At 57.4% G+C, this 24,479-nt stretch overlaps 20 non-coding genes across 20 annotated transcripts; all 20 read right to left on the bottom strand.

Annotated features, from left to right (window-relative positions):
• Positions 1-484: 484 nt before the first annotated feature.
• Positions 485-557, bottom strand: trnaa-ugc (transfer RNA alanine (anticodon UGC)). The gene has a single exon. It is a non-coding gene; the product is annotated as a tRNA-Ala (tRNA).
• Positions 558-1,742: 1,185 nt separating this feature from the next.
• Positions 1,743-1,815, bottom strand: trnaa-ugc (transfer RNA alanine (anticodon UGC)). Its single transcript has one exon. It is a non-coding gene; the product is annotated as a tRNA-Ala (tRNA).
• A 1,185-nt stretch (positions 1,816-3,000) lies between these two features.
• On the bottom strand, positions 3,001-3,073 carry trnaa-ugc (transfer RNA alanine (anticodon UGC)). The gene has a single exon. It is a non-coding gene; the product is annotated as a tRNA-Ala (tRNA).
• Positions 3,074-4,258: 1,185 nt separating this feature from the next.
• On the bottom strand, positions 4,259-4,331 carry trnaa-ugc (transfer RNA alanine (anticodon UGC)). The gene has a single exon. It is a non-coding gene; the product is annotated as a tRNA-Ala (tRNA).
• Positions 4,332-5,516: 1,185 nt separating this feature from the next.
• Positions 5,517-5,589, bottom strand: trnaa-ugc (transfer RNA alanine (anticodon UGC)). Its single transcript has one exon. It is a non-coding gene; the product is annotated as a tRNA-Ala (tRNA).
• A 1,185-nt stretch (positions 5,590-6,774) lies between these two features.
• Positions 6,775-6,847, bottom strand: trnaa-ugc (transfer RNA alanine (anticodon UGC)). Its single transcript has one exon. It is a non-coding gene; the product is annotated as a tRNA-Ala (tRNA).
• Positions 6,848-8,032: 1,185 nt separating this feature from the next.
• Positions 8,033-8,105, bottom strand: trnaa-ugc (transfer RNA alanine (anticodon UGC)). The gene has a single exon. It is a non-coding gene; the product is annotated as a tRNA-Ala (tRNA).
• Positions 8,106-9,290: 1,185 nt separating this feature from the next.
• On the bottom strand, positions 9,291-9,363 carry trnaa-ugc (transfer RNA alanine (anticodon UGC)). The gene has a single exon. It is a non-coding gene; the product is annotated as a tRNA-Ala (tRNA).
• A 1,185-nt stretch (positions 9,364-10,548) lies between these two features.
• trnaa-ugc (transfer RNA alanine (anticodon UGC)) lies at positions 10,549-10,621 on the bottom strand. The gene has a single exon. It is a non-coding gene; the product is annotated as a tRNA-Ala (tRNA).
• A 1,185-nt stretch (positions 10,622-11,806) lies between these two features.
• Positions 11,807-11,879, bottom strand: trnaa-ugc (transfer RNA alanine (anticodon UGC)). The gene has a single exon. It is a non-coding gene; the product is annotated as a tRNA-Ala (tRNA).
• Positions 11,880-13,064: 1,185 nt separating this feature from the next.
• trnaa-ugc (transfer RNA alanine (anticodon UGC)) lies at positions 13,065-13,137 on the bottom strand. The gene has a single exon. It is a non-coding gene; the product is annotated as a tRNA-Ala (tRNA).
• Positions 13,138-14,322: 1,185 nt separating this feature from the next.
• trnaa-ugc (transfer RNA alanine (anticodon UGC)) lies at positions 14,323-14,395 on the bottom strand. Its single transcript has one exon. It is a non-coding gene; the product is annotated as a tRNA-Ala (tRNA).
• Positions 14,396-15,580: 1,185 nt separating this feature from the next.
• Positions 15,581-15,653, bottom strand: trnaa-ugc (transfer RNA alanine (anticodon UGC)). Its single transcript has one exon. It is a non-coding gene; the product is annotated as a tRNA-Ala (tRNA).
• Positions 15,654-16,838: 1,185 nt separating this feature from the next.
• trnaa-ugc (transfer RNA alanine (anticodon UGC)) lies at positions 16,839-16,911 on the bottom strand. The gene has a single exon. It is a non-coding gene; the product is annotated as a tRNA-Ala (tRNA).
• Positions 16,912-18,096: 1,185 nt separating this feature from the next.
• On the bottom strand, positions 18,097-18,169 carry trnaa-ugc (transfer RNA alanine (anticodon UGC)). The gene has a single exon. It is a non-coding gene; the product is annotated as a tRNA-Ala (tRNA).
• Positions 18,170-19,354: 1,185 nt separating this feature from the next.
• On the bottom strand, positions 19,355-19,427 carry trnaa-ugc (transfer RNA alanine (anticodon UGC)). Its single transcript has one exon. It is a non-coding gene; the product is annotated as a tRNA-Ala (tRNA).
• A 1,185-nt stretch (positions 19,428-20,612) lies between these two features.
• trnaa-ugc (transfer RNA alanine (anticodon UGC)) lies at positions 20,613-20,685 on the bottom strand. Its single transcript has one exon. It is a non-coding gene; the product is annotated as a tRNA-Ala (tRNA).
• A 1,185-nt stretch (positions 20,686-21,870) lies between these two features.
• trnaa-ugc (transfer RNA alanine (anticodon UGC)) lies at positions 21,871-21,943 on the bottom strand. The gene has a single exon. It is a non-coding gene; the product is annotated as a tRNA-Ala (tRNA).
• Positions 21,944-23,128: 1,185 nt separating this feature from the next.
• Positions 23,129-23,201, bottom strand: trnaa-ugc (transfer RNA alanine (anticodon UGC)). Its single transcript has one exon. It is a non-coding gene; the product is annotated as a tRNA-Ala (tRNA).
• A 1,185-nt stretch (positions 23,202-24,386) lies between these two features.
• Positions 24,387-24,459, bottom strand: trnaa-ugc (transfer RNA alanine (anticodon UGC)). The gene has a single exon. It is a non-coding gene; the product is annotated as a tRNA-Ala (tRNA).
• Positions 24,460-24,479: the final 20 nt, after the last annotated feature.

Genomic DNA, 24,479 nt, shown 5'->3' with positions numbered 1-24,479 from the left:
AAAATCTGTCACTCTGGGAGATCCTGAGCCACTGGCTGATCTCCACAGATTCGGCCTGTGCTGGCATGAAAAAATCGTCTTGAGTGCTGATCCGAAACTGCCAGATTCTGCCGGTACAGTACCTGACTCTCGCAGCTTCACGTACACGTCAGGTTAGGGTTTGGGCCGCAGCTTACCGACTGGTTCAAGTTGCCTCCCAACACGTCCGGACGTGCTGCCCGCTGACCTCAGGCAGCTACACCCACCGCCGGTGTGATCCTTTCAAGGAGCTGACTTTCACCCGCAGAGATAAAAACGTCAACGCCGCTGGCGTTTGCCTTCGCCGCGCAGCTCGACTTTCTTCCTACGCTGGACCGGCCTGTCGCTCACGCGTGAAGCTTTTGATCTTTCGGGACCACTCTCAGGGAGACGGCGTACGCAAACGGTATTCCGGCTGCTGCAGACCAGCCGAGTGAGAGGTTGCACTTGCCGTTTTAAAAGCAAGTGGAGAATGCGGGCATCGATCCCGCTACCTCTCGCATGCAAAGCGAGCGCTCTACCATTTGAGCTAATCCCCCAGTTGGACAGCCAGCCCTGACTTCACTCCTTCCGCAGTGGATCCTAAGCAGCCACGCTCCGGGATGTGCAGGAAATTCTCTCATCCGTCGGAAGGCTGAGACCAAACATTGCTGATGCCGGTCTCGGTGAAACGACCAACTTGTCGGAGGAGCAGCAGCGGCAGCTGGTGGACTCAGGCGAGGCGGAACGACACATGGACGAGGAAAGAAGTGCTGAGGAGATGGCAATTGCTGACTGGAGGTCGAAACGACTTCAACCTTGGCGCAGCCACCACGAGCGTGAGGTGACGTCGCAGGGCCCCGCCTGACTGATAGAAGACTTCATTTGGTTGCAGTGAGCACAAAGCGCTTTTGTGTGTTGGGGTTGAAAAAAGGGCACCCTGCTGGCCGTCAGCTGCAACCGCGGCAGGGAGACAGCTGACTCGTTGCAGAGAGGCAAGGGTGTGTGCCGATGCGTCCTGAAAGCGTTGTCGCGTTTTCAGCTCATCTGTGTTGCTGTGGCCCGCGTGCTGGTGAATGCGCACTCTTTCCAAAAAGCAGCCGAGGCTCCTTCGAGCCGGCGATCTAAGGAACGACAGATTTGCGACAGACCACAGTCCTCCGCTCTACCAGCTGAGCTATCGAAGGAGAGCCCAGCAGTGCCTCTCCCTTGCTGATGCTTTGCTGCGCACCTCCACTAATGTCACGCCATTGTCTCCCTGAAAATCTGTCACTCTGGGAGATCCTGAGCCACTGGCTGATCTCCACAGATTCGGCCTGTGCTGGCATGAAAAAATCGTCTTGAGTGCTGATCCGAAACTGCCAGATTCTGCCGGTACAGTACTTGACTCTCGCAGCTTCACGTACACGTCAGGTTAGGGTTTGGGCCGCAGCTTACCGACTGGTTCAAGTTGCCTCCCAACACGTCCGGACGTGCTGCCCGCTGACCTCAGGCAGCTACACCCACCGCCGGTGTGATCCTTTCAAGGAGCTGACTTTCACCCGCAGAGATAAAAACGTCAACGCCGCTGGCGTTTGCCTTCGCCGCGCAGCTCGACTTTCTTCCTACGCTGGACCGGCCTGTCGCTCACGCGTGAAGCTTTTGATCTTTCGGGACCACTCTCAGGGAGGCGGCGTACGCAAACGGTATTCCGGCTGCTGCAGACCAGCCGAGTGAGAGGTTGCACTTGCCGTTTTAAAAGCAAGTGGAGAATGCGGGCATCGATCCCGCTACCTCTCGCACGCAAAGCGAGCGCTCTACCATTTGAGCTAATCCCCCAGTCGGACAGCCAGCCCTGACTTCACTCCTTCGGCAGTGGATCCTAAGCAGCCACGCTCCGGGATGTGCAGGAAATTCTCTCATCCGTCGGAAGGCTGAGACCAAACATTGCTGATGCCGGTCTCGGTGAAACGACCAACTTGTCGGAGGAGCAGCAGCGGCAGCTGGTGGACTCAGGCGAGGCGGAACGACACATGGACGAGGAAAGAAGTGCTGAGGAGATGGCAATTGCTGACTGGAGGTCGAAACGACTTCAACCTTGGCGCAGCCACCACGAGCGTGAGGTGACGTCGCAGGGCCCCGCCTGACTGATAGAAGACTTCATTTGGTTGCAGTGAGCACAAAGCGCTTTTGTGTGTTGGGGTTGAAAAAAGGGCACCCTGCTGGCCGTCAGCTGCAACCGCGGCAGGGAGACAGCTGACTCGTTGCAGAGAGGCAAGGGTGTGTGCCGATGCGTCCTGAAAGCGTTGTCGCGTTTTCAGCTCATCTGTGTTGCTGTGGCCCGCGTGCTGGTGAATGCGCACTCTTTCCAAAAAGCAGCCGAGGCTCCTTCGAGCCGGCGATCTAAGGAACGACAGATTTGCGACAGACCACAGTCCTCCGCTCTACCAGCTGAGCTATCGAAGGAGAGCCCAGCAGTGCCTCTCCCTTGCTGATGCTTTGCTGCGCACCTCCACTAATGTCACGCCATTGTCTCCCTGAAAATCTGTCACTCTGGGAGATCCTGAGCCACTGGCTGATCTCCACAGATTCGGCCTGTGCTGGCATGAAAAAATCGTCTTGAGTGCTGATCCGAAACTGCCAGATTCTGCCGGTACAGTACCTGACTCTCGCAGCTTCACGTACACGTCAGGTTAGGGTTTGGGCCGCAGCTTACCGACTGGTTCAAGTTGCCTCCCAACACGTCCGGACGTGCTGCCCGCTGACCTCAGGCAGCTACACCCACCGCCGGTGTGATCCTTTCAAGGAGCTGACTTTCACCCGCAGAGATAAAAACGTCAACGCCGCTGGCGTTTGCCTTCGCCGCGCAGCTCGACTTTCTTCCTACGCTGGACCGGCCTGTCGCTCACGCGTGAAGCTTTTGATCTTTCGGGACCACTCTCAGGGAGGCGGCGTACGCAAACGGTATTCCGGCTGCTGCAGACCAGCCGAGTGAGAGGTTGCACTTGCCGTTTTAAAAGCAAGTGGAGAATGCGGGCATCGATCCCGCTACCTCTCGCATGCAAAGCGAGCGCTCTACCATTTGAGCTAATCCCCCAGTTGGACAGCTAGCCCTGACTTCACTCCTTCCGCAGTGGATCCTAAGCAGCCACGCTCCGGGATGTGCAGGAAATTCCCTCATCCGTCGGACGGCTGAGACCAAACATTGCTGATGCCGGTCTCGGTGAAACGACCAACTTGTCGGAGGTGCAGCAGCGGCAGCTGGTGGACTCAGGCGAGGCGGAACGACACATGGACGAGGAAAGAAGTGCTGAGGAGATGGCAATTGCTGACTGGAGGTCGAAACGACTTCAACCTTGGCGCAGCCACCACGAGCGTGAGGTGACGTCGCAGGGCCCCGCCTGACTGATAGAAGACTTCATTTGGTTGCAGTGAGCACAAAGCGCTTTTGTGTGTTGGGGTTGAAAAAAGGGCACCCTGCTGGCCGTCAGCTGCAACCGCGGCAGGGAGACAGCTGACTCGTTGCAGAGAGGCAAGGGTGTGTGCCGATGCGTCCTGAAAGCGTTGTCGCGTTTTCAGCTCATCTGTGTTGCTGTGGCCCGCGTGCTGGTGAATGCGCACTCTTTCCAAAAAGCAGCCGAGGCTCCTTCGAGCCGGCGATCTAAGGAACGACAGATTTGCGACAGACCACAGTCCTCCGCTCTACCAGCTGAGCTATCGAAGGAGAGCCCAGCAGTGCCTCTCCCTTGCTGATGCTTTGCTGCGCACCTCCACTAATGTCACGCCATTGTCTCCCTGAAAATCTGTCACTCTGGGAGATCCTGAGCCACTGGCTGATCTCCACAGATTCGGCCTGTGCTGGCATGAAAAAATCGTCTTGAGTGCTGATCCGAAACTGCCAGATTCTGCCGGTACAGTACTTGACTCTCGCAGCTTCACGTACACGTCAGGTTAGGGTTTGGGCCGCAGCTTACCGACTGGTTCAAGTTGCCTCCCAACACGTCCGGACGTGCTGCCCGCTGACCTCAGGCAGCTACACCCACCGCCGGTGTGATCCTTTCAAGGAGCTGACTTTCACCCGCAGAGATAAAAACGTCAACGCCGCTGGCGTTTGCCTTCGCCGCGCAGCTCGACTTTCTTCCTACGCTGGACCGGCCTGTCGCTCACGCGTGAAGCTTTTGATCTTTCGGGACCACTCTCAGGGAGACGGCGTACGCAAACGGTATTCCGGCTGCTGCAGACCAGCCGAGTGAGAGGTTGCACTTGCCGTTTTAAAAGCAAGTGGAGAATGCGGGCATCGATCCCGCTACCTCTCGCACGCAAAGCGAGCGCTCTACCATTTGAGCTAATCCCCCAGTCGGACAGCCAGCCCTGACTTCACTCCTTCGGCAGTGGATCCTAAGCAGCCACGCTCCGGGATGTGCAGGAAATTCTCTCATCCGTCGGAAGGCTGAGACCAAACATTGCTGATGCCGGTCTCGGTGAAACGACCAACTTGTCGGAGGAGCAGCAGCGGCAGCTGGTGGACTCAGGCGAGGCGGAACGACACATGGACGAGGAAAGAAGTGCTGAGGAGATGGCAATTGCTGACTGGAGGTCGAAACGACTTCAACCTTGGCGCAGCCACCACGAGCGTGAGGTGACGTCGCAGGGCCCCGCCTGACTGATAGAAGACTTCATTTGGTTGCAGTGAGCACAAAGCGCTTTTGTGTGTTGGGGTTGAAAAAAGGGCACCCTGCTGGCCGTCAGCTGCAACCGCGGCAGGGAGACAGCTGACTCGTTGCAGAGAGGCAAGGGTGTGTGCCGATGCGTCCTGAAAGCGTTGTCGCGTTTTCAGCTCATCTGTGTTGCTGTGGCCCGCGTGCTGGTGAATGCGCACTCTTTCCAAAAAGCAGCCGAGGCTCCTTCGAGCCGGCGATCTAAGGAACGACAGATTTGCGACAGACCACAGTCCTCCGCTCTACCAGCTGAGCTATCGAAGGAGAGCCCAGCAGTGCCTCTCCCTTGCTGATGCTTTGCTGCGCACCTCCACTAATGTCACGCCATTGTCTCCCTGAAAATCTGTCACTCTGGGAGATCCTGAGCCACTGGCTGATCTCCACAGATTCGGCCTGTGCTGGCATGAAAAAATCGTCTTGAGTGCTGATCCGAAACTGCCAGATTCTGCCGGTACAGTACCTGACTCTCGCAGCTTCACGTACACGTCAGGTTAGGGTTTGGGCCGCAGCTTACCGACTGGTTCAAGTTGCCTCCCAACACGTCCGGACGTGCTGCCCGCTGACCTCAGGCAGCTACACCCACCGCCGGTGTGATCCTTTCAAGGAGCTGACTTTCACCCGCAGAGATAAAAACGTCAACGCCGCTGGCGTTTGCCTTCGCCGCGCAGCTCGACTTTCTTCCTACGCTGGACCGGCCTGTCGCTCACGCGTGAAGCTTTTGATCTTTCGGGACCACTCTCAGGGAGGCGGCGTACGCAAACGGTATTCCGGCTGCTGCAGACCAGCCGAGTGAGAGGTTGCACTTGCCGTTTTAAAAGCAAGTGGAGAATGCGGGCATCGATCCCGCTACCTCTCGCATGCAAAGCGAGCGCTCTACCATTTGAGCTAATCCCCCAGTTGGACAGCTAGCCCTGACTTCACTCCTTCCGCAGTGGATCCTAAGCAGCCACGCTCCGGGATGTGCAGGAAATTCTCTCATCCGTCGGACGGCTGAGACCAAACATTGCTGATGCCGGTCTCGGTGAAACGACCAACTTGTCGGAGGTGCAGCAGCGGCAGCTGGTGGACTCAGGCGAGGCGGAACGACACATGGACGAGGAAAGAAGTGCTGAGGAGATGGCAATTGCTGACTGGAGGTCGAAACGACTTCAACCTTGGCGCAGCCACCACGAGCGTGAGGTGACGTCGCAGGGCCCCGCCTGACTGATAGAAGACTTCATTTGGTTGCAGTGAGCACAAAGCGCTTTTGTGTGTTGGGGTTGAAAAAAGGGCACCCTGCTGGCCGTCAGCTGCAACCGCGGCAGGGAGACAGCTGACTCGTTGCAGAGAGGCAAGGGTGTGTGCCGATGCGTCCTGAAAGCGTTGTCGCGTTTTCAGCTCATCTGTGTTGCTGTGGCCCGCGTGCTGGTGAATGCGCACTCTTTCCAAAAAGCAGCCGAGGCTCCTTCGAGCCGGCGATCTAAGGAACGACAGATTTGCGACAGACCACAGTCCTCCGCTCTACCAGCTGAGCTATCGAAGGAGAGCCCAGCAGTGCCTCTCCCTTGCTGATGCTTTGCTGCGCACCTCCACTAATGTCACGCCATTGTCTCCCTGAAAATCTGTCACTCTGGGAGATCCTGAGCCACTGGCTGATCTCCACAGATTCGGCCTGTGCTGGCATGAAAAAATCGTCTTGAGTGCTGATCCGAAACTGCCAGATTCTGCCGGTACAGTACTTGACTCTCGCAGCTTCACGTACACGTCAGGTTAGGGTTTGGGCCGCAGCTTACCGACTGGTTCAAGTTGCCTCCCAACACGTCCGGACGTGCTGCCCGCTGACCTCAGGCAGCTACACCCACCGCCGGTGTGATCCTTTCAAGGAGCTGACTTTCACCCGCAGAGATAAAAACGTCAACGCCGCTGGCGTTTGCCTTCGCCGCGCAGCTCGACTTTCTTCCTACGCTGGACCGGCCTGTCGCTCACGCGTGAAGCTTTTGATCTTTCGGGACCACTCTCAGGGAGACGGCGTACGCAAACGGTATTCCGGCTGCTGCAGACCAGCCGAGTGAGAGGTTGCACTTGCCGTTTTAAAAGCAAGTGGAGAATGCGGGCATCGATCCCGCTACCTCTCGCACGCAAAGCGAGCGCTCTACCATTTGAGCTAATCCCCCAGTCGGATAGCCAGCCCTGACTTCACTCCTTCGGCAGTGGATCCTAAGCAGCCACGCTCCGGGATGTGCAGGAAATTCTCTCATCCGTCGGAAGGCTGAGACCAAACATTGCTGATGCCGGTCTCGGTGAAACGACCAACTTGTCGGAGGAGCAGCAGCGGCAGCTGGTGGACTCAGGCGAGGCGGAACGACACATGGACGAGGAAAGAAGTGCTGAGGAGATGGCAATTGCTGACTGGAGGTCGAAACGACTTCAACCTTGGCGCAGCCACCACGAGCGTGAGGTGACGTCGCAGGGCCCCGCCTGACTGATAGAAGACTTCATTTGGTTGCAGTGAGCACAAAGCGCTTTTGTGTGTTGGGGTTGAAAAAAGGGCACCCTGCTGGCCGTCAGCTGCAACCGCGGCAGGGAGACAGCTGACTCGTTGCAGAGAGGCAAGGGTGTGTGCCGATGCGTCCTGAAAGCGTTGTCGCGTTTTCAGCTCATCTGTGTTGCTGTGGCCCGCGTGCTGGTGAATGCGCACTCTTTCCAAAAAGCAGCCGAGGCTCCTTCGAGCCGGCGATCTAAGGAACGACAGATTTGCGACAGACCACAGTCCTCCGCTCTACCAGCTGAGCTATCGAAGGAGAGCCCAGCAGTGCCTCTCCCTTGCTGATGCTTTGCTGCGCACCTCCACTAATGTCACGCCATTGTCTCCCTGAAAATCTGTCACTCTGGGAGATCCTGAGCCACTGGCTGATCTCCACAGATTCGGCCTGTGCTGGCATGAAAAAATCGTCTTGAGTGCTGATCCGAAACTGCCAGATTCTGCCGGTACAGTACCTGACTCTCGCAGCTTCACGTACACGTCAGGTTAGGGTTTGGGCCGCAGCTTACCGACTGGTTCAAGTTGCCTCCCAACACGTCCGGACGTGCTGCCCGCTGACCTCAGGCAGCTACACCCACCGCCGGTGTGATCCTTTCAAGGAGCTGACTTTCACCCGCAGAGATAAAAACGTCAACGCCGCTGGCGTTTGCCTTCGCCGCGCAGCTCGACTTTCTTCCTACGCTGGACCGGCCTGTCGCTCACGCGTGAAGCTTTTGATCTTTCGGGACCACTCTCAGGGAGGCGGCGTACGCAAACGGTATTCCGGCTGCTGCAGACCAGCCGAGTGAGAGGTTGCACTTGCCGTTTTAAAAGCAAGTGGAGAATGCGGGCATCGATCCCGCTACCTCTCGCATGCAAAGCGAGCGCTCTACCATTTGAGCTAATCCCCCAGTTGGACAGCTAGCCCTGACTTCACTCCTTCCGCAGTGGATCCTAAGCAGCCACGCTCCGGGATGTGCAGGAAATTCTCTCATCCGTCGGACGGCTGAGACCAAACATTGCTGATGCCGGTCTCGGTGAAACGACCAACTTGTCGGAGGAGCAGCAGCGGCAGCTGGTGGACTCAGGCGAGGCGGAACGACACATGGACGAGGAAAGAAGTGCTGAGGAGATGGCAATTGCTGACTGGAGGTCGAAACGACTTCAACCTTGGCGCAGCCACCACGAGCGTGAGGTGACGTCGCAGGGCCCCGCCTGACTGATAGAAGACTTCATTTGGTTGCAGTGAGCACAAAGCGCTTTTGTGTGTTGGGGTTGAAAAAAGGGCACCCTGCTGGCCGTCAGCTGCAACCGCGGCAGGGAGACAGCTGACTCGTTGCAGAGAGGCAAGGGTGTGTGCCGATGCGTCCTGAAAGCGTTGTCGCGTTTTCAGCTCATCTGTGTTGCTGTGGCCCGCGTGCTGGTGAATGCGCACTCTTTCCAAAAAGCAGCCGAGGCTCCTTCGAGCCGGCGATCTAAGGAACGACAGATTTGCGACAGACCACAGTCCTCCGCTCTACCAGCTGAGCTATCGAAGGAGAGCCCAGCAGTGCCTCTCCCTTGCTGATGCTTTGCTGCGCACCTCCACTAATGTCACGCCATTGTCTCCCTGAAAATCTGTCACTCTGGGAGATCCTGAGCCACTGGCTGATCTCCACAGATTCGGCCTGTGCTGGCATGAAAAAATCGTCTTGAGTGCTGATCCGAAACTGCCAGATTCTGCCGGTACAGTACTTGACTCTCGCAGCTTCACGTACACGTCAGGTTAGGGTTTGGGCCGCAGCTTACCGACTGGTTCAAGTTGCCTCCCAACACGTCCGGACGTGCTGCCCGCTGACCTCAGGCAGCTACACCCACCGCCGGTGTGATCCTTTCAAGGAGCTGACTTTCACCCGCAGAGATAAAAACGTCAACGCCGCTGGCGTTTGCCTTCGCCGCGCAGCTCGACTTTCTTCCTACGCTGGACCGGCCTGTCGCTCACGCGTGAAGCTTTTGATCTTTCGGGACCACTCTCAGGGAGACGGCGTACGCAAACGGTATTCCGGCTGCTGCAGACCAGCCGAGTGAGAGGTTGCACTTGCCGTTTTAAAAGCAAGTGGAGAATGCGGGCATCGATCCCGCTACCTCTCGCACGCAAAGCGAGCGCTCTACCATTTGAGCTAATCCCCCAGTCGGACAGCCAGCCCTGACTTCACTCCTTCGGCAGTGGATCCTAAGCAGCCACGCTCCGGGATGTGCAGGAAATTCTCTCATCCGTCGGAAGGCTGAGACCAAACATTGCTGATGCCGGTCTCGGTGAAACGACCAACTTGTCGGAGGAGCAGCAGCGGCAGCTGGTGGACTCAGGCGAGGCGGAACGACACATGGACGAGGAAAGAAGTGCTGAGGAGATGGCAATTGCTGACTGGAGGTCGAAACGACTTCAACCTTGGCGCAGCCACCACGAGCGTGAGGTGACGTCGCAGGGCCCCGCCTGACTGATAGAAGACTTCATTTGGTTGCAGTGAGCACAAAGCGCTTTTGTGTGTTGGGGTTGAAAAAAGGGCACCCTGCTGGCCGTCAGCTGCAACCGCGGCAGGGAGACAGCTGACTCGTTGCAGAGAGGCAAGGGTGTGTGCCGATGCGTCCTGAAAGCGTTGTCGCGTTTTCAGCTCATCTGTGTTGCTGTGGCCCGCGTGCTGGTGAATGCGCACTCTTTCCAAAAAGCAGCCGAGGCTCCTTCGAGCCGGCGATCTAAGGAACGACAGATTTGCGACAGACCACAGTCCTCCGCTCTACCAGCTGAGCTATCGAAGGAGAGCCCAGCAGTGCCTCTCCCTTGCTGATGCTTTGCTGCGCACCTCCACTAATGTCACGCCATTGTCTCCCTGAAAATCTGTCACTCTGGGAGATCCTGAGCCACTGGCTGATCTCCACAGATTCGGCCTGTGCTGGCATGAAAAAATCGTCTTGAGTGCTGATCCGAAACTGCCAGATTCTGCCGGTACAGTACCTGACTCTCGCAGCTTCACGTACACGTCAGGTTAGGGTTTGGGCCGCAGCTTACCGACTGGTTCAAGTTGCCTCCCAACACGTCCGGACGTGCTGCCCGCTGACCTCAGGCAGCTACACCCACCGCCGGTGTGATCCTTTCAAGGAGCTGACTTTCACCCGCAGAGATAAAAACGTCAACGCCGCTGGCGTTTGCCTTCGCCGCGCAGCTCGACTTTCTTCCTACGCTGGACCGGCCTGTCGCTCACGCGTGAAGCTTTTGATCTTTCGGGACCACTCTCAGGGAGGCGGCGTACGCAAACGGTATTCCGGCTGCTGCAGACCAGCCGAGTGAGAGGTTGCACTTGCCGTTTTAAAAGCAAGTGGAGAATGCGGGCATCGATCCCGCTACCTCTCGCATGCAAAGCGAGCGCTCTACCATTTGAGCTAATCCCCCAGTTGGACAGCTAGCCCTGACTTCACTCCTTCCGCAGTGGATCCTAAGCAGCCACGCTCCGGGATGTGCAGGAAATTCTCTCATCCGTCGGACGGCTGAGACCAAACATTGCTGATGCCGGTCTCGGTGAAACGACCAACTTGTCGGAGGTGCAGCAGCGGCAGCTGGTGGACTCAGGCGAGGCGGAACGACACATGGACGAGGAAAGAAGTGCTGAGGAGATGGCAATTGCTGACTGGAGGTCGAAACGACTTCAACCTTGGCGCAGCCACCACGAGCGTGAGGTGACGTCGCAGGGCCCCGCCTGACTGATAGAAGACTTCATTTGGTTGCAGTGAGCACAAAGCGCTTTTGTGTGTTGGGGTTGAAAAAAGGGCACCCTGCTGGCCGTCAGCTGCAACCGCGGCAGGGAGACAGCTGACTCGTTGCAGAGAGGCAAGGGTGTGTGCCGATGCGTCCTGAAAGCGTTGTCGCGTTTTCAGCTCATCTGTGTTGCTGTGGCCCGCGTGCTGGTGAATGCGCACTCTTTCCAAAAAGCAGCCGAGGCTCCTTCGAGCCGGCGATCTAAGGAACGACAGATTTGCGACAGACCACAGTCCTCCGCTCTACCAGCTGAGCTATCGAAGGAGAGCCCAGCAGTGCCTCTCCCTTGCTGATGCTTTGCTGCGCACCTCCACTAATGTCACGCCATTGTCTCCCTGAAAATCTGTCACTCTGGGAGATCCTGAGCCACTGGCTGATCTCCACAGATTCGGCCTGTGCTGGCATGAAAAAATCGTCTTGAGTGCTGATCCGAAACTGCCAGATTCTGCCGGTACAGTACTTGACTCTCGCAGCTTCACGTACACGTCAGGTTAGGGTTTGGGCCGCAGCTTACCGACTGGTTCAAGTTGCCTCCCAACACGTCCGGACGTGCTGCCCGCTGACCTCAGGCAGCTACACCCACCGCCGGTGTGATCCTTTCAAGGAGCTGACTTTCACCCGCAGAGATAAAAACGTCAACGCCGCTGGCGTTTGCCTTCGCCGCGCAGCTCGACTTTCTTCCTACGCTGGACCGGCCTGTCGCTCACGCGTGAAGCTTTTGATCTTTCGGGACCACTCTCAGGGAGACGGCGTACGCAAACGGTATTCCGGCTGCTGCAGACCAGCCGAGTGAGAGGTTGCACTTGCCGTTTTAAAAGCAAGTGGAGAATGCGGGCATCGATCCCGCTACCTCTCGCACGCAAAGCGAGCGCTCTACCATTTGAGCTAATCCCCCAGTCGGATAGCCAGCCCTGACTTCACTCCTTCGGCAGTGGATCCTAAGCAGCCACGCTCCGGGATGTGCAGGAAATTCTCTCATCCGTCGGAAGGCTGAGACCAAACATTGCTGATGCCGGTCTCGGTGAAACGACCAACTTGTCGGAGGAGCAGCAGCGGCAGCTGGTGGACTCAGGCGAGGCGGAACGACACATGGACGAGGAAAGAAGTGCTGAGGAGATGGCAATTGCTGACTGGAGGTCGAAACGACTTCAACCTTGGCGCAGCCACCACGAGCGTGAGGTGACGTCGCAGGGCCCCGCCTGACTGATAGAAGACTTCATTTGGTTGCAGTGAGCACAAAGCGCTTTTGTGTGTTGGGGTTGAAAAAAGGGCACCCTGCTGGCCGTCAGCTGCAACCGCGGCAGGGAGACAGCTGACTCGTTGCAGAGAGGCAAGGGTGTGTGCCGATGCGTCCTGAAAGCGTTGTCGCGTTTTCAGCTCATCTGTGTTGCTGTGGCCCGCGTGCTGGTGAATGCGCACTCTTTCCAAAAAGCAGCCGAGGCTCCTTCGAGCCGGCGATCTAAGGAACGACAGATTTGCGACAGACCACAGTCCTCCGCTCTACCAGCTGAGCTATCGAAGGAGAGCCCAGCAGTGCCTCTCCCTTGCTGATGCTTTGCTGCGCACCTCCACTAATGTCACGCCATTGTCTCCCTGAAAATCTGTCACTCTGGGAGATCCTGAGCCACTGGCTGATCTCCACAGATTCGGCCTGTGCTGGCATGAAAAAATCGTCTTGAGTGCTGATCCGAAACTGCCAGATTCTGCCGGTACAGTACTTGACTCTCGCAGCTTCACGTACACGTCAGGTTAGGGTTTGGGCCGCAGCTTACCGACTGGTTCAAGTTGCCTCCCAACACGTCCGGACGTGCTGCCCGCTGACCTCAGGCAGCTACACCCACCGCCGGTGTGATCCTTTCAAGGAGCTGACTTTCACCCGCAGAGATAAAAACGTCAACGCCGCTGGCGTTTGCCTTCGCCGCGCAGCTCGACTTTCTTCCTACGCTGGACCGGCCTGTCGCTCACGCGTGAAGCTTTTGATCTTTCGGGACCACTCTCAGGGAGACGGCGTACGCAAACGGTATTCCGGCTGCTGCAGACCAGCCGAGTGAGAGGTTGCACTTGCCGTTTTAAAAGCAAGTGGAGAATGCGGGCATCGATCCCGCTACCTCTCGCACGCAAAGCGAGCGCTCTACCATTTGAGCTAATCCCCCAGTCGGACAGCCAGCCCTGACTTCACTCCTTCGGCAGTGGATCCTAAGCAGCCACGCTCCGGGATGTGCAGGAAATTCTCTCATCCGTCGGACGGCTGAGACCAAACATTGCTGATGCCGGTCTCGGTGAAACGACCAACTTGTCGGAGGAGCAGCAGCGGCAGCTGGTGGACTCAGGCGAGGCGGAACGACACATGGACGAGGAAAGAAGTGCTGAGGAGATGGCAATTGCTGACTGGAGGTCGAAACGACTTCAACCTTGGCGCAGCCACCACGAGCGTGAGGTGACGTCGCAGGGCCCCGCCTGACTGATAGAAGACTTCATTTGGTTGCAGTGAGCACAAAGCGCTTTTGTGTGTTGGGGTTGAAAAAAGGGCACCCTGCTGGCCGTCAGCTGCAACCGCGGCAGGGAGACAGCTGACTCGTTGCAGAGAGGCAAGGGTGTGTGCCGATGCGTCCTGAAAGCGTTGTCGCGTTTTCAGCTCATCTGTGTTGCTGTGGCCCGCGTGCTGGTGAATGCGCACTCTTTCCAAAAAGCAGCCGAGGCTCCTTCGAGCCGGCGATCTAAGGAACGACAGATTTGCGACAGACCACAGTCCTCCGCTCTACCAGCTGAGCTATCGAAGGAGAGCCCAGCAGTGCCTCTCCCTTGCTGATGCTTTGCTGCGCACCTCCACTAATGTCACGCCATTGTCTCCCTGAAAATCTGTCACTCTGGGAGATCCTGAGCCACTGGCTGATCTCCACAGATTCGGCCTGTGCTGGCATGAAAAAATCGTCTTGAGTGCTGATCCGAAACTGCCAGATTCTGCCGGTACAGTACTTGACTCTCGCAGCTTCACGTACACGTCAGGTTAGGGTTTGGGCCGCAGCTTACCGACTGGTTCAAGTTGCCTCCCAACACGTCCGGACGTGCTGCCCGCTGACCTCAGGCAGCTACACCCACCGCCGGTGTGATCCTTTCAAGGAGCTGACTTTCACCCGCAGAGATAAAAACGTCAACGCCGCTGGCGTTTGCCTTCGCCGCGCAGCTCGACTTTCTTCCTACGCTGGACCGGCCTGTCGCTCACGCGTGAAGCTTTTGATCTTTCGGGACCACTCTCAGGGAGACGGCGTACGCAAACGGTATTCCGGCTGCTGCAGACCAGCCGAGTGAGAGGTTGCACTTGCCGTTTTAAAAGCAAGTGGAGAATGCGGGCATCGATCCCGCTACCTCTCGCACGCAAAGCGAGCGCTCTACCATTTGAGCTAATCCCCCAGTCGGACAGCCAGCCCTGACTTCACTCCTTCGGCAGTGGATCCTAAGCAGCCACGCTCCGGGATGTGCAGGAAATTCTCTCATCCGTCGGAAGGCTGAGACCAAACATTGCTGATGCCGGTCTCGGTGAAACGACCAACTTGTCGGAGGAGCAGCAGCGGCAGCTGGTGGACTCAGGCGAGGCGGAACGACACATGGACGAGGAAAGAAGTGCTGAGGAGATGGCAATTGCTGACTGGAGGTCGAAACGACTTCAACCTTGGCGCAGCCACCACGAGCGTGAGGTGACGTCGCAGGGCCCCGCCTGACTGATAGAAGACTTCATTTGGTTGCAGTGAGCACAAAGCGCTTTTGTGTGTTGGGGTTGAAAAAAGGGCACCCTGCTGGCCGTCAGCTGCAACCGCGGCAGGGAGACAGCTGACTCGTTGCAGAGAGGCAAGGGTGTGTGCCGATGCGTCCTGAAAGCGTTGTCGCGTTTTCAGCTCATCTGTGTTGCTGTGGCCCGCGTGCTGGTGAATGCGCACTCTTTCCAAAAAGCAGCCGAGGCTCCTTCGAGCCGGCGATCTAAGGAACGACAGATTTGCGACAGACCACAGTCCTCCGCTCTACCAGCTGAGCTATCGAAGGAGAGCCCAGCAGTGCCTCTCCCTTGCTGATGCTTTGCTGCGCACCTCCACTAATGTCACGCCATTGTCTCCCTGAAAATCTGTCACTCTGGGAGATCCTGAGCCACTGGCTGATCTCCACAGATTCGGCCTGTGCTGGCATGAAAAAATCGTCTTGAGTGCTGATCCGAAACTGCCAGATTCTGCCGGTACAGTACTTGACTCTCGCAGCTTCACGTACACGTCAGGTTAGGGTTTGGGCCGCAGCTTACCGACTGGTTCAAGTTGCCTCCCAACACGTCCGGACGTGCTGCCCGCTGACCTCAGGCAGCTACACCCACCGCCGGTGTGATCCTTTCAAGGAGCTGACTTTCACCCGCAGAGATAAAAACGTCAACGCCGCTGGCGTTTGCCTTCGCCGCGCAGCTCGACTTTCTTCCTACGCTGGACCGGCCTGTCGCTCACGCGTGAAGCTTTTGATCTTTCGGGACCACTCTCAGGGAGACGGCGTACGCAAACGGTATTCCGGCTGCTGCAGACCAGCCGAGTGAGAGGTTGCACTTGCCGTTTTAAAAGCAAGTGGAGAATGCGGGCATCGATCCCGCTACCTCTCGCACGCAAAGCGAGCGCTCTACCATTTGAGCTAATCCCCCAGTCGGACAGCCAGCCCTGACTTCACTCCTTCGGCAGTGGATCCTAAGCAGCCACGCTCCGGGATGTGCAGGAAATTCTCTCATCCGTCGGAAGGCTGAGACCAAACATTGCTGATGCCGGTCTCGGTGAAACGACCAACTTGTCGGAGGAGCAGCAGCGGCAGCTGGTGGACTCAGGCGAGGCGGAACGACACATGGACGAGGAAAGAAGTGCTGAGGAGATGGCAATTGCTGACTGGAGGTCGAAACGACTTCAACCTTGGCGCAGCCACCACGAGCGTGAGGTGACGTCGCAGGGCCCCGCCTGACTGATAGAAGACTTCATTTGGTTGCAGTGAGCACAAAGCGCTTTTGTGTGTTGGGGTTGAAAAAAGGGCACCCTGCTGGCCGTCAGCTGCAACCGCGGCAGGGAGACAGCTGACTCGTTGCAGAGAGGCAAGGGTGTGTGCCGATGCGTCCTGAAAGCGTTGTCGCGTTTTCAGCTCATCTGTGTTGCTGTGGCCCGCGTGCTGGTGAATGCGCACTCTTTCCAAAAAGCAGCCGAGGCTCCTTCGAGCCGGCGATCTAAGGAACGACAGATTTGCGACAGACCACAGTCCTCCGCTCTACCAGCTGAGCTATCGAAGGAGAGCCCAGCAGTGCCTCTCCCTTGCTGATGCTTTGCTGCGCACCTCCACTAATGTCACGCCATTGTCTCCCTGAAAATCTGTCACTCTGGGAGATCCTGAGCCACTGGCTGATCTCCACAGATTCGGCCTGTGCTGGCATGAAAAAATCGTCTTGAGTGCTGATCCGAAACTGCCAGATTCTGCCGGTACAGTACTTGACTCTCGCAGCTTCACGTACACGTCAGGTTAGGGTTTGGGCCGCAGCTTACCGACTGGTTCAAGTTGCCTCCCAACACGTCCGGACGTGCTGCCCGCTGACCTCAGGCAGCTACACCCACCGCCGGTGTGATCCTTTCAAGGAGCTGACTTTCACCCGCAGAGATAAAAACGTCAACGCCGCTGGCGTTTGCCTTCGCCGCGCAGCTCGACTTTCTTCCTACGCTGGACCGGCCTGTCGCTCACGCGTGAAGCTTTTGATCTTTCGGGACCACTCTCAGGGAGACGGCGTACGCAAACGGTATTCCGGCTGCTGCAGACCAGCCGAGTGAGAGGTTGCACTTGCCGTTTTAAAAGCAAGTGGAGAATGCGGGCATCGATCCCGCTACCTCTCGCACGCAAAGCGAGCGCTCTACCATTTGAGCTAATCCCCCAGTCGGACAGCCAGCCCTGACTTCACTCCTTCGGCAGTGGATCCTAAGCAGCCACGCTCCGGGATGTGCAGGAAATTCTCTCATCCGTCGGAAGGCTGAGACCAAACATTGCTGATGCCGGTCTCGGTGAAACGACCAACTTGTCGGAGGAGCAGCAGCGGCAGCTGGTGGACTCAGGCGAGGCGGAACGACACATGGACGAGGAAAGAAGTGCTGAGGAGATGGCAATTGCTGACTGGAGGTCGAAACGACTTCAACCTTGGCGCAGCCACCACGAGCGTGAGGTGACGTCGCAGGGCCCCGCCTGACTGATAGAAGACTTCATTTGGTTGCAGTGAGCACAAAGCGCTTTTGTGTGTTGGGGTTGAAAAAAGGGCACCCTGCTGGCCGTCAGCTGCAACCGCGGCAGGGAGACAGCTGACTCGTTGCAGAGAGGCAAGGGTGTGTGCCGATGCGTCCTGAAAGCGTTGTCGCGTTTTCAGCTCATCTGTGTTGCTGTGGCCCGCGTGCTGGTGAATGCGCACTCTTTCCAAAAAGCAGCCGAGGCTCCTTCGAGCCGGCGATCTAAGGAACGACAGATTTGCGACAGACCACAGTCCTCCGCTCTACCAGCTGAGCTATCGAAGGAGAGCCCAGCAGTGCCTCTCCCTTGCTGATGCTTTGCTGCGCACCTCCACTAATGTCACGCCATTGTCTCCCTGAAAATCTGTCACTCTGGGAGATCCTGAGCCACTGGCTGATCTCCACAGATTCGGCCTGTGCTGGCATGAAAAAATCGTCTTGAGTGCTGATCCGAAACTGCCAGATTCTGCCGGTACAGTACCTGACTCTCGCAGCTTCACGTACACGTCAGGTTAGGGTTTGGGCCGCAGCTTACCGACTGGTTCAAGTTGCCTCCCAACACGTCCGGACGTGCTGCCCGCTGACCTCAGGCAGCTACACCCACCGCCGGTGTGATCCTTTCAAGGAGCTGACTTTCACCCGCAGAGATAAAAACGTCAACGCCGCTGGCGTTTGCCTTCGCCGCGCAGCTCGACTTTCTTCCTACGCTGGACCGGCCTGTCGCTCACGCGTGAAGCTTTTGATCTTTCGGGACCACTCTCAGGGAGACGGCGTACGCAAACGGTATTCCGGCTGCTGCAGACCAGCCGAGTGAGAGGTTGCACTTGCCGTTTTAAAAGCAAGTGGAGAATGCGGGCATCGATCCCGCTACCTCTCGCATGCAAAGCGAGCGCTCTACCATTTGAGCTAATCCCCCAGTTGGACAGCCAGCCCTGACTTCACTCCTTCCGCAGTGGATCCTAAGCAGCCACGCTCCGGGATGTGCAGGAAATTCTCTCATCCGTCGGACGGCTGAGACCAAACATTGCTGATGCCGGTCTCGGTGAAACGACCAACTTGTCGGAGGTGCAGCAGCGGCAGCTGGTGGACTCAGGCGAGGCGGAACGACACATGGACGAGGAAAGAAGTGCTGAGGAGATGGCAATTGCTGACTGGAGGTCGAAACGACTTCAACCTTGGCGCAGCCACCACGAGCGTGAGGTGACGTCGCAGGGCCCCGCCTGACTGATAGAAGACTTCATTTGGTTGCAGTGAGCACAAAGCGCTTTTGTGTGTTGGGGTTGAAAAAAGGGCACCCTGCTGGCCGTCAGCTGCAACCGCGGCAGGGAGACAGCTGACTCGTTGCAGAGAGGCAAGGGTGTGTGCCGATGCGTCCTGAAAGCGTTGTCGCGTTTTCAGCTCATCTGTGTTGCTGTGGCCCGCGTGCTGGTGAATGCGCACTCTTTCCAAAAAGCAGCCGAGGCTCCTTCGAGCCGGCGATCTAAGGAACGACAGATTTGCGACAGACCACAGTCCTCCGCTCTACCAGCTGAGCTATCGAAGGAGAGCCCAGCAGTGCCTCTCCCTTGCTGATGCTTTGCTGCGCACCTCCACTAATGTCACGCCATTGTCTCCCTGAAAATCTGTCACTCTGGGAGATCCTGAGCCACTGGCTGATCTCCACAGATTCGGCCTGTGCTGGCATGAAAAAATCGTCTTGAGTGCTGATCCGAAACTGCCAGATTCTGCCGGTACAGTACTTGACTCTCGCAGCTTCACGTACACGTCAGGTTAGGGTTTGGGCCGCAGCTTACCGACTGGTTCAAGTTGCCTCCCAACACGTCCGGACGTGCTGCCCGCTGACCTCAGGCAGCTACACCCACCGCCGGTGTGATCCTTTCAAGGAGCTGACTTTCACCCGCAGAGATAAAAACGTCAACGCCGCTGGCGTTTGCCTTCGCCGCGCAGCTCGACTTTCTTCCTACGCTGGACCGGCCTGTCGCTCACGCGTGAAGCTTTTGATCTTTCGGGACCACTCTCAGGGAGACGGCGTACGCAAACGGTATTCCGGCTGCTGCAGACCAGCCGAGTGAGAGGTTGCACTTGCCGTTTTAAAAGCAAGTGGAGAATGCGGGCATCGATCCCGCTACCTCTCGCACGCAAAGCGAGCGCTCTACCATTTGAGCTAATCCCCCAGTCGGACAGCCAGCCCTGACTTCACTCCTTCGGCAGTGGATCCTAAGCAGCCACGCTCCGGGATGTGCAGGAAATTCTCTCATCCGTCGGAAGGCTGAGACCAAACATTGCTGATGCCGGTCTCGGTGAAACGACCAACTTGTCGGAGGAGCAGCAGCGGCAGCTGGTGGACTCAGGCGAGGCGGAACGACACATGGACGAGGAAAGAAGTGCTGAGGAGATGGCAATTGCTGACTGGAGGTCGAAACGACTTCAACCTTGGCGCAGCCACCACGAGCGTGAGGTGACGTCGCAGGGCCCCGCCTGACTGATAGAAGACTTCATTTGGTTGCAGTGAGCACAAAGCGCTTTTGTGTGTTGGGGTTGACAAAAGGGCACCCTGCTGGCCGTCAGCTGCAACCGCGGCAGGGAGACAGCTGACTCGTTGCAGAGAGGCAAGGGTGTGTGCCGATGCGTCCTGAAAGCGTTGTCGCGTTTTCAGCTCATCTGTGTTGCTGTGGCCCGCGTGCTGGTGAATGCGCACTCTTTCCAAAAAGCAGCCGAGGCTCCTTCGAGCCGGCGATCTAAGGAACGACAGATTTGCGACAGACCACAGTCCTCCGCTCTACCAGCTGAGCTATCGAAGGAGAGCCCAGCAGTGCCTCTCCCTTGCTGATGCTTTGCTGCGCACCTCCACTAATGTCACGCCATTGTCTCCCTGAAAATCTGTCACTCTGGGAGATCCTGAGCCACTGGCTGATCTCCACAGATTCGGCCTGTGCTGGCATGAAAAAATCGTCTTGAGTGCTGATCCGAAACTGCCAGATTCTGCCGGTACAGTACTTGACTCTCGCAGCTTCACGTACACGTCAGGTTAGGGTTTGGGCCGCAGCTTACCGACTGGTTCAAGTTGCCTCCCAACACGTCCGGACGTGCTGCCCGCTGACCTCAGGCAGCTACACCCACCGCCGGTGTGATCCTTTCAAGGAGCTGACTTTCACCCGCAGAGATAAAAACGTCAACGCCGCTGGCGTTTGCCTTCGCCGCGCAGCTCGACTTTCTTCCTACGCTGGACCGGCCTGTCGCTCACGCGTGAAGCTTTTGATCTTTCGGGACCACTCTCAGGGAGACGGCGTACGCAAACGGTATTCCGGCTGCTGCAGACCAGCCGAGTGAGAGGTTGCACTTGCCGTTTTAAAAGCAAGTGGAGAATGCGGGCATCGATCCCGCTACCTCTCGCACGCAAAGCGAGCGCTCTACCATTTGAGCTAATCCCCCAGTCGGACAGCCAGCCCTGACTTCACTCCTTCGGCAGTGGATCCTAAGCAGCCACGCTCCGGGATGTGCAGGAAATTCTCTCATCCGTCGGAAGGCTGAGACCAAACATTGCTGATGCCGGTCTCGGTGAAACGACCAACTTGTCGGAGGAGCAGCAGCGGCAGCTGGTGGACTCAGGCGAGGCGGAACGACACATGGACGAGGAAAGAAGTGCTGAGGAGATGGCAATTGCTGACTGGAGGTCGAAACGACTTCAACCTTGGCGCAGCCACCACGAGCGTGAGGTGACGTCGCAGGGCCCCGCCTGACTGATAGAAGACTTCATTTGGTTGCAGTGAGCACAAAGCGCTTTTGTGTGTTGGGGTTGAAAAAAGGGCACCCTGCTGGCCGTCAGCTGCAACCGCGGCAGGGAGACAGCTGACTCGTTGCAGAGAGGCAAGGGTGTGTGCCGATGCGTCCTGAAAGCGTTGTCGCGTTTTCAGCTCATCTGTGTTGCTGTGGCCCGCGTGCTGGTGAATGCGCACTCTTTCCAAAAAGCAGCCGAGGCTCCTTCGAGCCGGCGATCTAAGGAACGACAGATTTGCGACAGGCCACAGTCCTCCGCTCTACCAGCTGAGCTATCGAAGGAGAGCCCAGCAGTGCCTCTCCCTTGCTGATGCTTTGCTGCGCACCTCCACTAATGTCACGCCATTGTCTCCCTGAAAATCTGTCACTCTGGGAGATCCTGAGCCACTGGCTGATCTCCACAGATTCGGCCTGTGCTGGCATGAAAAAATCGTCTTGAGTGCTGATCCGAAACTGCCAGATTCTGCCGGTACAGTACCTGACTCTCGCAGCTTCACGTACACGTCAGGTTAGGGTTTGGGCCGCAGCTTACCGACTGGTTCAAGTTGCCTCCCAACACGTCCGGACGTGCTGCCCGCTGACCTCAGGCAGCTACACCCGCCGCCGGTGTGATCCTTTCAAGGAGCTGACTTTCACCCGCAGAGATAAAAACGTCAACGCCGCTGGCGTTTGCCTTCGCCGCGCAGCTCGACTTTCTTCCTACGCTGGACCGGCCTGTCGCTCACGCGTGAAGCTTTTGATCTTTCAGGACCACTCTCAGGGAGGCGGCGTACGCAAACGGTATTCCGGCTGCTGCAGACCAGCCGAGTGAGAGGTTGCACTTGCCGTTTTAAAAGCAAGTGGAGAATGCGGGCATCGATCCCGCTACCTCTCGCATGCAAAGCGAGCGCTCTACCATTTGAGCTAATCCCCCAGTTGGACAGCCAGCCCTGACTTCACTCCTTCCGCAGTGGATCCTAAGCAGCCACGCTCCGGGATGTGCAGGAAATTCTCTCATCCGTCGGACGGCTGAGACCAAACATTGCTGATGCCGGTCTCGGTGAAACGACCAACTTGTCGGAGGAGCAGCAGCGGCAGCTGGTGGACTCAGGCGAGGCGGAACGACACATGGACGAGGAAAGAAGTGCTGAGGAGATGGCAATTGCTGACTGGAGGTCGAAACGACTTCAACCTTGGCGCAGCCACCACGAGCGTGAGGTGACGTCGCAGGGCCCCGCCTGACTGATAGAAGACTTCATTTGGTTGCAGTGAGCACAAAGCGCTTTTGTGTGTTGGGGTTGACAAAAGGGCACCCTGCTGGCCGTCAGCTGCAACCGCGGCAGGGAGACAGCTGACTCGTTGCAGAGAGGCAAGGGTGTGTGCCGATGCGTCCTGAAAGCGTTGTCGCGTTTTCAGCTCATCTGTGTTGCTGTGGCCCGCGTGCTGGTGAATGCGCACTCTTTCCAAAAAGCAGCCGAGGCTCCTTCGAGCCGGCGATCTAAGGAACGACAGATTTGCGACAGACCACAGTCCTCCGCTCTACCAGCTGAGCTATCGAAGGAGAGCCCAGCAGTGCCTCTCCCTTGCTGATGCTTTGCTGCGCACCTCCACTAATGTCACGCCATTGTCTCCCTGAAAATCTGTCACTCTGGGAGATCCTGAGCCACTGGCTGATCTCCACAGATTCGGCCTGTGCTGGCATGAAAAAATTGTCTTGAGTGCTGATCCGAAACTGCCAGATTCTGCCGGTACAGTACCTGACTCTCGCAGCTTCACGTACACGTCAGGTTAGGGTTTGGGCCGCAGCTTACCGACTGGTTCAAGTTGCCTCCCAACACGTCCGGACGTGCTGCCCGCTGACCTCAGGCAGCTACACCCGCCGCCGGTGTGATCCTTTCAAGGAGCTGACTTTCACCCGCAGAGATAAAAACGTCAACGCCGCTGGCGTTTGCCTTCGCCGCGCAGCTCGACTTTCTTCCTACGCTGGACCGGCCTGTCGCTCACGCGTGAAGCTTTTGATCTTTCGGGACCACTCTCAGGGAGACGGCGTACGCAAACGGTATTCCGGCTGCTGCAGACCAGCCGAGTGAGAGGTTGCACTTGCCGTTTTAAAAGCAAGTGGAGAATGCGGGCATCGATCCCGCTACCTCTCGCACGCAAAGCGAGCGCTCTACCATTTGAGCTAATCCCCCAGTCGGACAGCCAGCCCTGACTTCACTCCTTCGGCAGTGGATCCTAAGCAGCCACGCTCCGGGATGTGCAGGAAATTCTCTCATCCGTCGGAAGGCTGAGACCAAACATTGCTGATGCCGGTCTCGGTGAAACGACCAACTTGTCGGAGGAGCAGCAGCGGCAGCTGGTGGACTCAGGCGAGGCGGAACGACACATGGACGAGGAAAGAAGTGCTGAGGAGATGGCAATTGCTGACTGGAGGTCGAAACGACTTCAACCTTGGCGCAGCCACCACGAGCGTGAGGTGACGTCGCAGGGCACCGCCTGACTGATAGAAGACTTCATTTGGTTGCAGTGAGCACAAAGCGCTTTTGTGTGTTGGGTTTGAAAAAAGGGCACCCTGCTGGCCGTCAGCTGCAACCGCGGCAGGGAGACAGCTGACTCGTTGCAGAGAGGCAAGGGTGTGTGCCGATGCGTCCTGAAAGCGTTGTCGCGTTTTCAGCTCATCTGTGTTGCTGTGGCCCGCGTGCTGGTGAATGCGCACTCTTTCCAAAAAGCAGCCGAGGCTCCTTCGAGCCGGCGATCTAAGGAACGACAGATTTGCGACAGACCACAGTCCTCCGCTCTACCAGCTGAGCTATCGAAGGAGAGCCCAGCAGTGCCTCTCCCTTGCTGATGCTTTGCTGCGCACCTCCACTAATGTCACGCCATTGTCTCCCTGAAAATCTGTCACTCTGGGAGATCCTGAGCCACTGGCTGATCTCCACAGATTCGGCCTGTGCTGGCATGAAAAAATCGTCTTGAGTGCTGATCCGAAACTGCCAGATTCTGCCGGTACAGTACTTGACTCTCGCAGCTTCACGTACACGTCAGGTTAGGGTTTGGGCCGCAGCTTACCGACTGGTTCAAGTTGCCTCCCAACACGTCCGGACGTGCTGCCCGCTGACCTCAGGCAGCTACACCCACCGCCGGTGTGATCCTTTCAAGGAGCTGACTTTCACCCGCAGAGATAAAAACGTCAACGCCGCTGGCGTTTGCCTTCGCCGCGCAGCTCGACTTTCTTCCTACGCTGGACCGGCCTGTCGCTCACGCGTGAAGCTTTTGATCTTTCGGGACCACTCTCAGGGAGACGGCGTACGCAAACGGTATTCCGGCTGCTGCAGACCAGCCGAGTGAGAGGTTGCACTTGCCGTTTTAAAAGCAAGTGGAGAATGCGGGCATCGATCCCGCTACCTCTCGCACGCAAAGCGAGCGCTCTACCATTTGAGCTAATCCCCCAGTTGGACAGCCAGCCCTGA

This window comes from Chiloscyllium plagiosum, unplaced genomic scaffold (genome assembly GCF_037043375.1).
Source record: "Chiloscyllium plagiosum isolate Xiang-an unplaced genomic scaffold, Cpla_swu_hap1 HiC_scaffold_55, whole genome shotgun sequence".
NCBI lineage: Eukaryota > Metazoa > Chordata > Chondrichthyes > Orectolobiformes > Hemiscylliidae > Chiloscyllium > Chiloscyllium plagiosum.
This window is presented reverse-complemented; position numbering and strand designations above follow the sequence as displayed.